The 18656-nt window shown below is 34.3% G+C and overlaps 1 long non-coding RNA gene across 2 annotated transcripts in view; it reads right to left on the bottom strand.

Annotated features, from left to right (window-relative positions):
- Positions 1-17211: 17211 nt before the first annotated feature.
- Positions 17212-18656, bottom strand: part of LOC150105239 (uncharacterized) — a 112393-nt gene continuing 110948 nt past the window's right edge. For both annotated transcript variants that reach the window (XR_016548599.1, XR_016548598.1), the window contains exon 3: positions 17212-17697. This is a non-coding gene — a long non-coding RNA (uncharacterized LOC150105239). The remainder of the gene's footprint in view (positions 17698-18656) is intronic.

The raw sequence follows: 18656 nt of genomic DNA, 5'->3' as shown, positions 1-18656 counted from the left end.
TTGGAATATAATAAAATGGAAAGGATGAATAAAGAATATCAGAAAAATAATAATAAAAAAAAAAAATTACAAAGCTTTTTGAAGCATGCTCATCTGTTGTATCTGGATGGGCAGCTGTTGGAAGTTGCATTCGAACTTCTGAAAGATGCCAATGGTGGGCAGACCATAGTTAGAAAACACAGCACTAAAGGAAAATGGGATTGAGTTGAGTTGTTCTGAATTAAGGCTGAAGCAACTGGCCTTAAATCACCGTATTTGTTTTTCTATTCGTTTCACTTTTCTTTGGCAAGAAAAACCTTCCATCCTCTTATGAAGCAGGCTAACTCACCATCAGGCGATGTGTCCTAATAAAGGCTCTTGGCAGCATAGATAAAAGTACAATGCTGAAGTCCTTTTCAGCAGCATTAATTGAGGTTTTCTCTTTTTTTTCCTATTTGAGATGTTTCTTAAAGTTGATTTTTCTGTTTTGAAGTTTTCGAGTTGTTCACTTGGTTTTATATCATTTGAAAAGAAGTTCAATGCCTTTCTATATGTAAATATAGAAAGGCATTGAACTTCAGGACTTGAAAAGGCATAGGTTGGCTGAGTGGTTAGCATTGGCATGGATGTTTTTGATTGTCTATGAAAATAATGGTCGGCGATAGACGGCGCTGGTGTAGATGAAGGTAGTTGTGGTTAAGTGGAGTGGTGGAGATGAAGGATTCTGGAGTAGGTGCCCTCCCTTGATGAGTCTTTGGACTCCCTGGAGGTGTTATGTAATAATAATAAACAGGTTTTATTTCTGGGAAAATTCCCATGATATTTCCTCTAAGAAAATATTAATTTAAAAAAATAATCTGCTGTGTAAATATGCTTAGACCAAATTGACTTTTTTCTATTTTATATCTTCCTTTCAACAATAAAATTTGGGTTGAAATTCACACATTTCACTTAATAAATGGTGCTTAAGTATTATATATAAATGAACAAAGTGAAAGGTTCTTTGCTAATATCCAAAATAACAGCTATTGTAAAATGTAATGGAAAGAAATCATGAGTTTGTAGATAAAATATTTCAAAAAGTACATTTTTCCCACTTCAGGTCAATTAAGTGCTGACATATGGCACTCCACACTAACATAAAATTTCACAAAGGTGGTTGCCTTTTGTGAAACTGACCTAGATTTTCTTCTCAATATACTGAATTTGTTTAAATCAAGCACAAGCACCATGAATTTTGGCAAATGTGATTATTAAGTGCGAAATACAAGCCTTCAGAAACATATTGGTGGCAATTGATGCAATTTTCTCACAAGCTGTGTTAATATTAATTACAGTCCACTTATATCAGGTTGGAAGTTTATTTTGCACTTGGTTAAACTATAATAAATTTAGTTTAATCCTTTATCCAAGTGTAAGCAAACAAATTTTGTGCCCGAAAATATCTTCAGGACTGAGGTAAGGTAGTGCAACACCAGGCAATTCCGAGCAAAGGTGGACCAAGATATTTCCTTGACGATATTTGAAAATATCATCCTGAAGATATTTTCAGGCACAAACTTTGTTTGCTTACACTTGGGTAAAGAGTTAAACGAAATTTATTATAGTCTAACCAAGTGCAAAGTAAACTTCCAACATCTTTCTCTAAATCCAGAGTAATTCAATAATAAGGTGGTACACCTGTTGGCAACTTGTATAGGTAAATATGACCTCTCCTATTGCTTCCTGCTTAGTAACTCCATGTTTGGGTCTGCCTCCCATGCTGGATTATGAGAGGCTCTGCTTGGGGTAGGTTTTTGCCTGTCTCTGAGTAGAGCCACCGCTGAGACTATGGCTCTGTCTGGTGATAAGGTGAGCCTGCCACTAGGTACAACCAACGCTGAGAAGTTCTTCGTGGTGACGGGGTGAGCCTGTCACTGAGTGGAACAAAGCTGAGTTGGGCAATCTTTCGGGATCGTCTAGTTTTTAGAGAGGTATTTACTTAAATATACACCTCAATAAAGGTCGAAATCAATCTGGGTAGTGGCCCTTCCCTTAATGCATAGCATTACATGTCCACAAGGAGATTTGCTTTGAATTATGGGAGATACTGAGACAAGGAGTTATGAGAGCTTGATCCACCTTTGCTCGGAGTTGCCTGGTGTTGCACCACCTTAACTCAGTCCTGAAGATATTTTCAGGCACAAACTTTGTTTGCTTACACTTGGAAAAAGGATTAAACTAAATTTACCACTTATATCAAATTCCAATTTTTACAAGAAAACATCGCTCATTCCAACAAACTGTTAAATTTTAAAAGCTAAATATTGGAATTGTTTCACTCATTCCATGTTTTGAAATATAATAATACATTACGCAAAGATTCGTTTTATTCTTCACTGGATTTACTTTATTTTCACCTCTCGTGGTTTGCATTATACAAGTAATGTAAATATCTTATAAAGTGCTTCTAATTCATTTCTGAGCTGTAACCTTCCTTGAAGGAACGTGTTCTGCCCTTTGAGTTTACAGATCTCCAAGCCGGAGACAAAAAGCTTATTCCCATTCCAATACCATAATGTTGTATTGTGATGTTATGCTGTTTACTTGTAAGGTCATAAATGTCCACCTGTGGCTATGACCAAATTTAAATTTCTTCTTATTAAATACTCCTGGTAAGCAGAATATAAGTGTTTGAATCATTTATCTGTATCGCAATTTTTGTTTCTTGAAAATAAAACTGATTAGCTCTTAATAAAACTCTTAATAAAACTATAAAAATAAAACTCTTAAGTCAAATTAATTTGGAAAGAAAAATTCTTTCTGAGAATTTCCACCACCTATGGTTTCAATGTTATTTAGAAAACTGATGGCAAGCAGTTCAAAGAAAAGGCAGCTTGAACAAATTCCAACTCATCAAAATTGGTGCTCCTCAGGGCTCAGTTCTAGGTGAAAGTAAGGAGCCGTGAGACGTTTTTTATCATGTATATAAATGACCCCTGTTGAATGGAACTGAATGGAAACCTATTCAGCTATACTGATAATACATCAGGATTTGAAGTGGATAAATTAACTGTGGAAATGGTACAAAGGAAGATAACAAAGATGGTTTCAAAACTATACAATGTTAGTTATGAGGATCAGCTGAGAGAGTGTGGAGTGCAGAGTTTGGTGGATAGAAGAAGGAGAGGTGATATGATCAAGACTTTTAAACTGTTAAAAGGTGAGACTGGGGAGTTCTTTCACTTGGTTGAACAGCGGGAAGGAATGATGACAAGAGGCCATCCCTGGAAGATACGAAAGGAAACCGTGAACAGGAGGGTGAGGAGTGGTTTCTTTGCATGGAGGGTGGTTGAACCATGAAATGCATTGCCTGATGGAGTGGTGAGAGCGAGAATGGTCAATGCGTTTAAGGAGTGGTATGATAGACTGTGTTTCCTAGGAGAGACCTCCCTGTATGTGTCTTGATAGACTCGTGTTTCTTAGAAAGGACCACCCACGATGAGTCTTTTGACTCCATGGAGGCCTGAATAATAATAATAATAATAATAAGTGGACTCATATAGTTCAAACCTGTGTTGTTCAAGGTTAAACTATATATTCAATTTGCTTTTCATAAACTGAGTGCTTTCTGTATCCTATGACTATTATTAACAGCTGTTACACATATTTTCTGGAACTGAAAATTCGAAAGCAGCTGTTCGGACATATGTGTTTAATTAACAGATATGTTTACTGCTGCAATAAATCTGTTCTGTTTGCATGCATGCAGCATAGTCTGCAAGAGCAGAGTGTTTTTCGATTAAGTGTGTAATTCCAGTTGTCTCTAATTACACTAATTGTTCCTAAATATAGTACACAAATATCCATTACTGTATTTAGTGATAAACTAAGTGATTTGTTTTACTTGCTTGTGCGGTATAGCATCTGTTGAGGTTGGAAAGTTTTTAACAGTATAGGGACATTTTCATTCTAGTCTTCAGAAACAACATTAGTAGTAAAAATTTATCTATTCCTGAATAAAAATGAATACTTATATATATTACAACTTCTTATAATACTTATATTATAAGAAGTTGTTGATCTACAGCACTGTAAAATACTAGTGTATGTGAGATATCTTATATTATTGATAAAACAGAAGAGCTGCAGACTAAAACAAATAAACAAACAACAACAACAAAAAAAAGTAATGATTGTAGGAACTGTGGACAATTCTGATAATGATTGGATATTATGTATCCTATTGTGTTAAATGTATACTGAGTTTCAGTAAACTAAAAAAAATTTCTTAGAAAGGCGGTTGAAGAAACGGGCCAGAAGATACGAAGAACAATGTATGCATTTGATTATATCAGCCACATCCTGTTTTCAATCTATTAGGTCTCAGCTCATCAAATGAATGCATCTCCTTTGATGCAGAAACCCAAATGTCATCAAATCCATGTTTCCTGTCATTATGAAGCTGTTTGATAGCGTCATACACTTTTTTACAAGAGTACAATATATCAAAGGGTAAAGTGCTCAGTATATTATTGAAGATATCAATATAAGCAAATTCTTAATAATTCTATAGTGCGTATATATATATATATACAGGGTGTTCGGGATAAATTTGATATATTTATAATTAATTATATTTTTCCGTAAGTTACATGTATTAACACACACTTCTCTTCATTTAAAAGTTTGGACCCTTCTTCATTCATATACAAGATGTCAGAAAGGATGGATAGCTGGAACCCACCTGAATCATGGAAGAGAATAACTTGTATCATGATGATTCGTGCCCGCCATCAAAATAAGGATATTACGACTGCTGCCCAATGCTCCCTGAATACAGTAAAAACAATCAGGCATGAACTAGAGACTTGCAATGGTGACTACGAGGATGTAGCAAGAAGAAAGATCCCTAGCAGACGATCTGATTGCGTTCGTACAGCAGAATTCCTCGCAAATCTGCAGGAACAGGTGTTGAAGAACCCTGGCATTGGAATTCGGGCTTTGTTCGTGGAGTTGCTAACTGTAGTCAAGCCCTGGATAACAAGGGTAGCCAATGGTAGGCCGTATGTATGGCAGCAGGATTCGGCCCCTTGCCACACCTCTGGGAAAAGTCAAAAATGGTTGTCTGAAATTTTCTACGACTTCACCAGTCCAAATGTCTGGCCTCCAAACTCCCCAGACCTTAACCCCATGGATTATTTTGTATGGGGCGCAGTTGAAAAAGACACCAATCGCACTTCCAGTAATACAAAAGCCAAGTTAATGGATAAAATTAAAACAGTTTTTGCGGCCCTTCCCAGGGAGACTGTAGCATCAGCTTGTTCGAGGTTCCGAAGCAGAATTGAAGCTGTGATCGATGCTAATGGTGGTTATTTTGAGTAAATCTTGTTGATAGTATTGTAATTAACTCTGCCTGTAATGTTTTTTTGTCAATTCATTAAATTTAATAGATACAAAGAAGATTTTCTTTTTCCTTACGAAACTGTCAAATTTATCCCGAACACCCTGTATAAGCTATATATATCTGTGGAAAGGGTGCAAAGACGGATAACAAAGATGGTTTCAGGACTGTACAAGGATAGTTATGAGGATCGGCTGAGGGAATGTGGACTGCAGAATTTGGTGGATAGAAGAAAGAGAGGTGATATGATTGAGACTTTTAAACTGTTGAGAGGTGGTTACAGGGTTGACACTGGGGAGTTCTTTCGCTTGGTTTAACAGTGGGAAGGAGTGATGACAAGAGGCCATCTCTGGAAGTTATGAAAGGAAACTGTGAGCAAGAGGGTGAGGAGTGGTTTCTTTGCGTGCAGGGTGGTTGACCCGTGGATGCATTGCCTGATGGAGTTGTGAGAGTGAGAATGGTCAATGAGTTTAAGGAGTGGTATGATAGACTTTGTGTTTCTTAGGGGGGACCTCCCCTCGATGAGTCTTGACAGACTTTATGTTCTTAGGAAGGACCTCCCACGATGAGGCTTTTGACTCCATGGAGGCCTGAATATTAATAATAATAATAATAATAATAATAATAATAATAATAATGTATATATGTATACATATATACATATAGATATGTACAATAGAACATATATTTGCAACAGAATTTTGTGGAAATTTTTTAGTAAATGTATATGTAAATAAATGTGTCTAAATATAAATATATGTAAATGTATATAAATTTTAATAAAAATTTTAGAAAACTGGCTCACACAGACAATACCACAAAAATTTGGTATTATTTCAACCCTGGCACATCGAGCCAGATCTTTACTTACAGATGAAACAGAAATTGAAAATGAACTCCATTTACTTAAAAGTACTTTTGTCAACAATGGTATCTCTCTTAAAAAGATTGATAAATTTTTCTCTTTCCATCGCTCTACTGCTACTGAAGGTTCTTTTCCCCCAAGAGTTTTTATTTCATTATCATACATCAGCTCTCTCTCCTCAACACTAGCAAAAATTCTTAAGAAATTCAACATTAGAACTTGCTTCACTACGTTTCCAAAACTTCGCTCCATACTAAGTAGACCAAAATGAAACATCTCCCTACTCAGTATCCAGGAGTCTACAAGATTTTGTGTGAATGTGGAAAACCATATTACGGCCAGACAGCTAAATCCATCCTTTTGCGTATGGAAGAACACCAGAGAGACATTTCCTACAATAGGACCAGAGCCAGCCTCTCTCTAGCCACGTTCTCTTCTCTATTAACTCAGATGTAGGCCGCCAACACCTCGTAGACTGGCCAAAAACTTCTAATATCCATGTGTGTTATGATGAACTCGAAAGAAAAATCATCGAATCTAGAGAAATTTCAAGATTCATCCCATATTAACAACAGCTTTAGCTTTAATCTCTCTGACGCACACATTGCCACTGTTCAGTATTGGCGCACTTGTGGCAGCACACGCACGTAGTCAACTTTAATGGGAACTCAAGCTCACATTCCTGTTTTTAAAATGTACTATTGTCTTTTATACTAGATCTGTTGATGTAATTTTATCATGTCTCTGTCATTTTTTGTATAACTCTTTGCCTGTGATCAGAGCCGGCACTAGGGTCTTTACCGCACGCATGCAATGTCTATCTAAGCACAGTGTAATGATCCGGGCATGTGTGGTTCTTTTATGATAATAAAAATTTAAATTATTTGAAATTTCTTAAATAAATTTTGACAGAACAGCAACACTTTGGTTCACTAAATGTAACGAACCGGGGGTGTTGACTAGGCAGGATAATCGTTAAAAACCCAAATATTCAAAAAATTCTCAAAAGTTAAAGCAAATTTTGATAAAGCCAATTCACTTTAACCACGCTACTGGCCAAGATGTCTATAGACGTCAAGTTTATAATGGATGCGAAGTGCATATTAAATTTTTAATACGATTGATATTACATTGAAATATGTGATGGATACGAAGCATATGTGTATCCGTATTTGATCTATAATGGCCGGTGAGGGGGTTAATCGTTGAATATAATGATACAGGGATTATAGACTTCTCACCGACCTGAATCGCTAACAAAATTAAAATGAATTTTAATTCAAGTTAAAATTTATTTGAACTAAATTTTAAAAAATTCTTGCATTTTACAAGTTACTAAATTCTTAGTAACTTGTAAAAATCTTTTAATAATTTTTATTATAAGTGGAACTATCTTTTAAGTAAATAAAAGAAACTCAAGATAGATGAGAAAATAAGAAAGGAATTCAGAAATAATTAGAACATTTAAGATAAGTATTCAAAAAATAACATCTTTACAGAATAACAGAAAATAAATTAAATTATATAAATATATTTGAAATTTTTTTAAATAAAATTTTAGGGTTTTTGATTTCATATTCACAAAATTAGAAATAATGGTCTTAACGTTTAATTCCGCACATATATTATTTTCAATAGCTATTAATGCCAAACTAACAAGCCTTTTTTGTGATATACTTGTTCTTAAGTAAGTTTTAATCAAATTCCACTTGGAAAAGGAACGTTCATTGCTCGCTACACTAACAGGTAAGGTTAATAGTATTCTTAAAGCAATTGAAAAGTTAGGGAAAGATAAATTATTGGACACAATAAAATTAAGAATACCGAAAGGGTTTTGAATATTTAAATTATCCTTCCGAAAAATATCCCGGAAAGCACATAACTCGTGATATAGTTCTATTGCATTTACGTCTTTATTGTCCTTCAAGAGAATCTCTAAATCATCACACTTTTTTTGTAAATCTTCGTTATTAATTTATAGTAATCTATACAATAAATTGAAATTATCATAATATGTCTTTAGTTGTTCAAAACGTTCTATTAACGAACACATTGCAACGTCTGGAAGTGTATAAAACACATTCACTAAATTTATCTTCTGGCGATTGTGGCGTTTCGTCATGATGCTCGTAGTCAAATTGTCGTGTCTTCTTTCATCGTCGGACTTCCATACCAGTTTTAAATTCTTGTTCTCTGTCCACCTCTTCACTCAAAAGAACTAAAGTTCTTTTGCCGTTTTAGAATTTTAAAATTTGTGTCTGATCGATACTCTTGTAAGAATATTTTTAAGTTTTCGATAGATTCTAAAGCAAGTGTAATGTTCATATTTTTGTCTTGAAGCATTTTACTCACAGAGTTTATTCTGTTAAGTAAATAATGCCAAGTTCTTCTTATTATTGTGCTATCTTCTATCGAAGGTCAGCGACCATCTTGGCGAAAAAACTGTGCTTTTGTGCTAATCTGAGTAGTTGTGCACTGCTCTTTCCTGTCCACATCTTGATGTTGTCAAACCATGATATTCTTTTTCTCCAATCGTTATAACCTTCTACAAAACTACTTGATTCGATAGTTGCGAAAGGTTTGAAACAAAAGCAAAAAAACAGAATTTAAAGTTTCAGAATAAATGAACCATGTTCTTGGCATGAGCTCACTGTTTTCCATTTTACTATTATAATACGGGTTGCCAAATTTAGGACCATATTTATCTCTGAGATATGTTATATTTTTCTGTTGATCAGGCCCCATTTCAATTAAAACAACTCGTAATTTTTCATCAATATTTCCCCATTCACCTGGATCTTCTAAATTTACAGATATGTTAGTTTCATGGTAAACTACAACTAAATCTTCTCCTAACTGTTTTTCACTTAAATCATGCATCTTGTTGTCTTGTTCAATACATGAAATAGTACTTTCATGAAAACTGGATGGTGTGCACGGTTCTTCAACTCTGATTTCTGATATATTGAGTTCGTTACAATCTACATCAGAATATTTTAATATTTTAACAAATTTATTAAGAGCCCCAGTTTGTTTTTTAATGTCTGCTTCTTTCGTAGCATGACGCTTATGATTTTGTACTGACACCGGATAACTTTTTTTTTTAATTTTTGATTGCATTTCTATTTCATAGACACAAGAACTTATTACACAACACGACACAGAGATGAAATAATAGTCTGCACTGCGCCACTGTCAATAGCCTACTGAGATGCGTACCGTATGACTGGTTAAATAGCAACAAATGTTTTGTACGAAAATTGGTTTCTGCACATAAAAACCATTCACCATTTCACTTTAGATAGACTGAAGTAGACACAACATTCTGTAGGCAAGCATTTAGCCTGCTCTCGCTGCAAAATTGTAAACAGCCGGCTGATCAAAGAGGCGGCAATATACAATTTTTTTTAAATTTTTATTTGATGTATCCGGCCTTATTTATTTTAAAATGATCATTCTAAGAATTTTTTGTTTTCATGATAAAAAATTATGTTTCTTAAAAATGAACTTATGAACGAATCCCCAGCGGCCGTGCCCCCTTCGTAGTGACAATCGCATGCCAGCTTCCACCGGCCCTGCCTGTGATACCTGAAGAAGTTGAATCATTCAATGAAACTAGTTGTATCTTAATATTAAACCTTGTTGTTTTTCATTCTCGGTATATAGTCATTCAAACTAATCTTTTATAATATTTTCTACTCAGTAAAGATGAACAATAACATATATGTATACATATATATGTAAAAAAAAAAAAAAAACAGCTAACGCCTTTTTATTCCTGTATTTGCAACATAATTTTGTGGTAATTTTTTAGTAAATGTATATGTAAATAAATGTATCTAAATATAAATATATGTAAATGTATATAAATTTTAATAAATGTAAATATAAAGAAAAGCTTTTCTGCGAATTTCTTTCTTGTTTAACAGGAAACATTAAGAAAGATTTTCCCAATGTATTGAAATAAAAAAAGAGTGAAATATTTTGCAGTAAAGTATGCTTAAATCTTTTGAAATTTGGTCTTTCTCATCTGTGACAAATTTTTGAACTTTGTTAAGTTTTATTCCCAGTACCATGGCATTGGAACAGTTGTCAAGGGCATCGGTGGCAAGATGTGGTACCAAGTATTGCAACTTTCAACTATAAAAGACCTCAGTTACGAATTTGTTAAAACTTTAAGGAGCTGGCACATAAATGATTCCCAAATTCTATGGGACTACAAGTCATCTTATTGGACAAACATCAGTCAAAGGAATAAATCTCTAAAATCCAAACCTTCCAATTTCATAATCACCTAGTACTAAATTTGAATATAGATATACAGGAATTTTTTTAAGTAGCCACCCTTATAGTCAAGTCATTTCCTGGAGGGTAGCACATGGGGACTTTCCAGTGAAGATGATAAAATACAGAAATTTCAGACTGACAGCACAACTTTTTTGCATATATGGACAGCTTAGAACAGCTAATCACTGCTTTTATTACTGCCCTCTAAGATGTGTTTGGTTTCATATCAGTATAGCTCTGCGTGTTCCCATGTTGACAGTAGAGGAAGTCATATTTTTCTTCAGTTTCCCCCACCAATCACTAGCAAAATCAAAATCATCTTTCTAATTACAGAAGTTAAGTACCATTTATGAAGAATACAGAAGCAGAATGGACAAAAATCCAGCAAGTTATACTCTACGATAATTGAAGTTTTCTACAAGGCTATCTCGAAATTTCTGCCTTTAGAACAGTAAATATTGCGGAACTCTTGGTTCAAAAAGCATTGATACATGGCACCAATATCATGCAGGTTGAGAAATGACGGAATTCAAATTTATCTGACTTCCAATTACCTTTAGTCTATTGAGATCCAACAAGTAATCGTATGAGTAATGTAAAGTCCCTAGAGGGGGGGGGGGGAGTGCTATGAAACCAAAGGATTTAGCAAAATCTAAATATACGGCTGTGTAAGCATCCCATTTTCCCAAAGAGAATATTCTTATCTTCTTCTTCCTAACATAGATTTTGGGCCAGGTGCGTGTTTCAATCTCATGCCATCTCTTACTTTCTTGGTCTTCAGATTCTTCTTTTTCCACTTATTTTATATCTGTATAATATTTTTGGTAGTCTGCTGTTATCCATTTGATTTAAATGTTCTATCCAGTTTTACTTATACTGTCTTATGTAGTGATTAATTGGTTTTATATTCAGGGATTGTAAAATTTCTTCATTTGTTTTATGGTCCCACTTGGTATATCCAGCTGTTTTTCTGAGAAATTTCATTTCTGCTATTTGAATTCATTTTCCAATCATCTTTCATTTTTAGGATCCATGCTTCACTTCCGTATAGTAAAGTTGTTTTTGAAAAGACATTATATAGTCTGCCTCTAGTGTGTTTTTGTACTAGGGATGGCTTAAATATATTATTTATTTATGAATGCCATTATTAATGTTTTTTATTTAGATATTGTCATATTATATTGCTTTGATTCATCATTTAATGATCTTTGTAAATCATCTTCTGATGTAGCTAATACCATTTGATCATCTGCAAATAGTAGTGTATCTATCTTCATTTGTGGGATTACTTGTATACCAAATGGGTTATGCTGTTTCCAGGTTGTTATGATATCAAAAATAATTTTTTTACGCGATTTTTATTCACTTTTACGTGACCAACCTAAAGTCTAACTTAGGAAAAAATCCATAATTCAAGAAAATTCTGAGAATTTTGTAGAATTGCATTCTCGTTTCAATTATTTAGAAAATTCTAAATTCTTATGAATTTCATTTATTGGGAATTCCATGAATTACATAACTGACTGCGCATAAAAAAGCAGTTCTTAGCAGTTTGAATTTGGTGTTTGAGTAGACAACATAGTCTGCATTTTTTGCATTTGCATTTTTTAAGTGAAATCAAAATAAAAATCGCATTATAAAATTAATAATTTTGTCAAGAAATAATAAATGATAAGCTATATGTAATTTTCAAACTTTCATTTCATTAACCAAAGATTTTAATCCAGCCCTCACATGATGTTGCCTATAACCAAAAAAAAAGGAAAGCCGTTTCCTTGGATATAAAAATTCAAATTTTAGATCGTCTTCAAACTGGGGAAGGTGGGATGGCTGTGGTTAAGCATTTTGGAGTCCGTGAATCAACTGTCAGATCAATAAAGGAAAATGAAGAGGCTATTAGAAAAGCGGTATGTTCTGGTACAAAATCGAGTGAAAAATTACGATCATGCACAAGAGATGTTGTTCTAAAAAAGGCCAAAAAAGCTTTAGTGATGTGGATAGAAGATAATGTACAAAAAGAGAATGCCAGTTGACGGAAATTCCATCAAGCAATCAGCATTGAGATTTTATGAACAGATTAAAAAACTGCAGCTAGATACTTCATAGTATCTAGATACTAGATACTGAGAAAAAAGATGAATTTCATGCAAGCAATGGTTGGCTGGTTAAGTTTATTAAAAGACGTGCACTTCATAATATAAAAATTAAAGATGAAACGGCTTCTGCTGATGAAACAGCTGCTAAAGCATTTCCACAAAAACTTGCTAAAATAATTGAAGATGGAGGTTACACTCGTGAACAAATTTGGAATATGGATGAAACCGGCCTTTTCTGGAAAAGAATGTTAAACAGAACTTGCGTATCAAAAATGCAAAAAACTGTTGGTGGGTTCAAAGCAGCAAAGGATTGCATAACACTCCTATTTTGTTTGAACGCTTTAGGAGATTGGATGTTAAAGCCACTGCTCATAAATCGATCATTAAGACCATGGCTGATGAAAGGTGTAGTTTTTCAAAAATTGCCAGTTCATTGGATGGCCAACAAAAAGCTTGGGTGAACATTGATATTTTCAGTGAATGGTTCAACAAACATTTTGTGCCAGAAGTTAGAATGACTATTTGAATGACAAGGGGCTCGAATTAAATTGCTTTTGATTCTTGATAATGCACCTGGCCATCCTGTCATAGAACACCCAAATGTGCAATTTTTTTTTCTGCCGCCCAATACCACATCATTGCTACCTTTAGATCAGGGTATAATTGCGACTTTTAAAACATTATGTCAGACAAACATTTCAGTACGTTTTGAACAAGCTAAATGATGATGAAACACTGTCAGTTATGGATGTGTGGAAAAAAATTTCAATTATGGATTGTATTGATCAGGTTCAATTATCGTTATCTGAATTGAGACCAGAAACTATGAATGCATGCTGGAAAGCTATTTGGCCCACATGTGTTAAAGAGAATGCTCCTGTTCCCCTCAATCATACTGCAGAATTCCCTAATATAATAAGTTTGGCATGTGAAATTGGCGGAGAAGGATTTGATGATCTTACGTCGGCAGATATCGAAGAATTGTTAATTGATAAACCGCTTAGCGAAGACGAAATAGTGAAGATTGTTTCTAAGACTCCAGAAAGAGAAGTTAATAATAATGATCAAGATAATCATACTTTTACTGCTGATATAATTAAAGAAGGTCTTAAACTGGCCAGTAATTTAGGCAATTATTTTGCCTGACATGATCCAAATGAAGAACGTGCTGGGAAGTTTTCACATGAGCTTAAGTTGTTAATGTCTTCATAGAGAGAGTTATATCACGACTTATATAAAGCATCAAGACAGTGATTAATAACTGAGTTCATGCCTAAAACTACTGAAACAACCAGTGGTACTTTTGTTCAAGACATGACAAGAATAATTCCACAAATTGAGGCGGAAGTCGATGATGATGATACCATTACTATTACAGTCTCACGAAAGCGAAAGCTTTCGCGTTTATTGTCAGAAACTGATAGCGAATAACATAATTTTTTTTATAGAATCTTAGCAAACAACTGAAATGAATATGTTTTTTTTTTAAGTTATTAAAATTCATTATATGTATGCGTGTTCTCCATGAAATGTAAATAAAAATCTTATGATCCTAACAAATTTAATGTTTGTTTGTTTTCCATTATTTTGCTTATATTTCAGGTTTGGACCCAATCTTCACTTTTTCTATGGAGTCAGTAGTTTCTTTTTATGCGAATTCTATTTACGTGTAATTTTTAGTAATGTATCTATCACATAAAAAGAGGTTTAGGTGTATATATATATATATTGAAAAAAGCAGAGGTGAAAGGGTACATCCTTGTTTTACTCCTCTTGATATATCTTTCCATTCTGAGATGTGTTCTAATTTAAATGTCATTTTATTTTCTGTATATATTTCTTGGATGGATTGTAAAATTTCGTTTTGCATGCAGAATTTAAATTGGCTAATATTTTAAGCAATTTTCGTCTCCTAATTTTTTCATAATCAATAAAGGCCACATGTGTTTCTTTTTGAAATTCTCTTCTCTTTTCTATTAATAATTTTAAAGTAAAAACTCGATCTGCAGGAATAGGCCTTTTCGGAAACCATTTTGTTTCCTTCTCCACTGTTTGCAAGAGAAGCAAGGTGAGGTCAATGGGATGATTGCTTGCCAACCGACTGTTTTTTTAAAGGAATGTGTTAGTTGGTTATAGATTTGCTTCCAGACTATTTAGGTAGATTGGAGATGAGTATGACAACTCTATAGGTGATATAGGCTAGGTTAGCCAGCCTGTTATCCATTAAGTATATATTTATATATTTTGTGTGGGGTTCCCCTTTCCTCCCCTGTCCCTTAGGACAGGTTGAGCCCTCCTAATGAGGGATTAAGTATGTATTCTTTTTATGAACGTAGATCGTGTGTGTGTGTGTTCACAGGGCCAGATTGCTTGTTCTGAGGGATGAAAAACTTGAGTTTCTGGGTGACAAAAAACCCCACATATGAGACCAGCTAAATTACCGTTAGTCAAAAGAGACCAGATAAAGGTCCCTCACATCATAGACAGGAATCCAACCCAGGTCTTTCTGACCAAAGGGCTTTGTTTATACCAACGAGCTATGGAGACTCGTAGCCCTAAGTATTTCTCAATCATGCAAAACACAGATATGAGATATCACATTGAAATAATATGAATATGGAGGTTAATAAGATGATTAATATATTTCATCCACCCTTGCCAGTTGGGTGGCTAATTGTGGAGTGCAATTTTTAAGCATAATTGGGAGGATACCATCAGGATCAAGGGTTTTGTTGCTATGAAACCTATTGAGTATTTTTCCGATCTATGGTGAGAGGAGGTAAGTTGCATTTTTTTTTTTTTTTGGTAGTGTTCATGGCCAATCAGTTAACTTAGCTGTATATATTAAGAGTTGGAGGAGAAGACTAATGCCAAGAGTTCAACTTTATCTATTGGGAATGTTACAATGATATCATCTGGATGTGTGTGAGAGAGAGAGAGAGAGAGAGAAAGAAAGACAGAGAATCATGGAAGGGCAGAAGTTATTATTATTATTATTATTACGGGCATCTCCATGGAGTCAGTAGACTCATCGCGGGAGACCCAAACTAGCAAAACAATATCTGTCATATCTCTACTTGAATTCATTTACAGACGAAGAGCTCACAACTAAGTCAGCAATGAATTTCACTCATTCACCACCCTCCAGGCAAAAAACCTTGTTAACCATACTCTTCTTTAATTTCCAGGGATGACCTCTTGTTCTTCCATCACTATCACACAGCTGAAACATTTCCCCTACATCAATCCTATAAAAACCTTTCAGTAATTTAAATGTTTCTATCATTTCCCCTCTTCTCCGCTTATCAACCAACCTCTGCAATCCACAAGCTCTCAATCTATCAATGTAGGGAGCATTTTTTACATCACTAACCAACTTGGTCACTCTTCTCTGAACCCTCTCCACAGCCTGCTCATCTCCAAGGAATCCAGGTGACCAGACCTGAGCACAGAAATCAAAATGTGTAAGTATCAACGCTTTATAAAGGGGAATAATAACCTCTTTATCTCTGGATGTCAGTGTATTCCTCAACAACCAAGTAATCCTATGTGCAATCTTGGACACCTTAGCAATGTGTCCCCTGAACTTCATCTCCCTATCTACCAACACCCCTAAGTCCCTAGCCTCATCAATCTCTTGGAGTACTGTTCCATCAATGTAGTACACAGCTGGTAATCTTTTAATCCCAAAATGCATGACTTTACACTTTTCCACATTGAACGGACATCCATTACCTTTTGCCCATTCTACCAGCTTATTTAAATCATCCTGCGAACTTTCAACATCAGCTTGATTTTTTATTGCGCTACCCAACTTTGCATCATCAGCAAACAACTGAATATCTCCCTGTAAGCCACTTCCTATATCATTTATATACAATTTAAATTTGTATATAAATTTAATTTCAATATACAAATTAAACAACAATGGCCCAAGCACAGAGTCCTGAGGCACACCACTGGTCACCTGCCTCATCCTGGACTCAGCTCCTCCATACACCACCTTCTAGTATCTCTTTCTGAGCCATTCTCCTATCCATATCACCAATTTAGTATCCATTCTCATCTGCTCCAATTTGCATAACAGTGCTCCATGGGGTATTCTGTCAAAAGCCTTAGCAAAATCCAGAAGTACCACTGTGTAGCTATTTCCTTTGTCCAACTCAGATGTCATTCTGTTATGAAAAGTTAATAGATTGCTAAGGCAGGACTACCTTTAACAAAACCATGTTGGTCTCTGTAGAGTATCATATCCTGATCCACCCATTCTTGAATTTTGTCTTTAACTAACTTTTCCAATATAACCCAACAAGTTGCACCCAACAACTCTGGTAAGAGACAACAGTTTGCTTTTGATACACACAATATGTTTGCTGGAAAGAATATAGATTTGCATTTTGATAATGTTGGGAAATATAAAACTAAGAAAAAATTTAAATGAGCTGAGTGGCTTGCTTAATACTGATAATTTATTCCTTTTACAAGATTTTATCACTTTAAGTATGATTCTTAAATCTCCATTCTTGCAAGCTCTCCTCAGGTTATCAATCCTTTGAGAAGCCTTATTGTTTGGATTAACAGATCATGAGGCATTCAATAACTGTGAAAAAAAGCACATGTGCTGGTAACATTTTTGTGATGCTTAAATATATATATATATATATATATATATATTTTTTTTTTTTTTTTTTTTAAGATATCTTTGCATTTATTGAACTATAGACATATATTGCTAGGTTGAAAATATAAGAATATCAACATTATTTTTCGGAAAAGTCTTAAAATAGTTTTGAGTTAAATAATCATGCCAAATGTAATTGTGATATCCGAAAAACAGGTGTGTTAATGCAAGACATCAAGCTAATTTATTTTACATTCCATAGACATTAATAAACAAATATTTAAATATTAGAGACTAAATGTTGTTTAGTACTGTGATCTAGATTCTTTTTATTTCTTCTTCTTCTTAAGGCTAGCTTTTGAAAAACTGCATCTGAAACAGCTACTCCTTAATCAAACATAGTTACAAGAGAGACACCTAACCATATTCCAATATATCCACCAATGTAACTCAGGATCTCAATTTGCTGAAACAAAGATTGATAATATAAAATGTGCATTTAGAGAATGATAAATAAAATTCTATCAGTATAGCGATTATAAAGGTATATATATAAATACCAAAATTAAACAGATAATACAAAAACGAAAAGAAGATTCAGTCATCCACAGTTAGAATGATGGGACAAGGCCATTGATAGGAAAAGGTCTTGTTCAATTTGATTCTCACGATATGAGAAATCCATACATGGACTTTTTCAATTCAATGTTAGTTAACTGGTCTTAGAAGATAGTGAATTTTTTTTTTTTTTTTGCAGGCTTGATAACGTGCTTAGAGAATACAACAATCACAAACATTGTATCAGGTGTATTATTATCATCAGACCTTGTAAGGAAAGGGGGGATTTTATGGGAGATTTTAACTACAGCAGTATAAATTGGCAATAAGGGAATGGAATTTCTAGAATTCTTGAGGGACAAATATCTTAGGCAACATTTAATAGAAGGAACAAGAGGTTCAAAAGTTTTGGATTTGGTCATAGCATCAGAAGAGTTGATAATGACTGAGATGACATCTCTCCTATCAGTTGAAGAGAGTGACCATGTGGTTTTGACTTGAAAGATGAATAGACATGCCAGAGTATCAAAGAGACAGAAACATATGTGGAATTATAAAGCAGGTGATTATAAGAGTCTTAGATATCAAGGGAAGTTTTATGGAGGGAGCAATTGTAAGGACGGATATCATTATTTCTTCAGAAATTGTGAAAGAATATTTGTAAGCTGCATTCCACAAGTGAAGAAGAGGACACAATTTGGTGTAAAGTGGATGACAAACAATATTAAACAGGAACTGCATGTGAAAAAGAGGCTATGGAAGAGATATAAGGAGACAGGTGAAGAGCAGATGCATGAAGAATATAAGACACAGGACAGGAGAGTGACTAGTATGGTAAGGAAGGCAAAATTGGAATATGAGAAGAGA

Source organism: Typopeltis vanoorti, chromosome 7, assembly GCF_054136105.1.
Source record: "Typopeltis vanoorti isolate ZY-2024b chromosome 7, IOZ_Tvanoo_1.0, whole genome shotgun sequence".
Taxonomy (NCBI): domain Eukaryota; kingdom Metazoa; phylum Arthropoda; class Arachnida; order Uropygi; family Thelyphonidae; genus Typopeltis; species Typopeltis vanoorti.
This window is presented reverse-complemented; position numbering and strand designations above follow the sequence as displayed.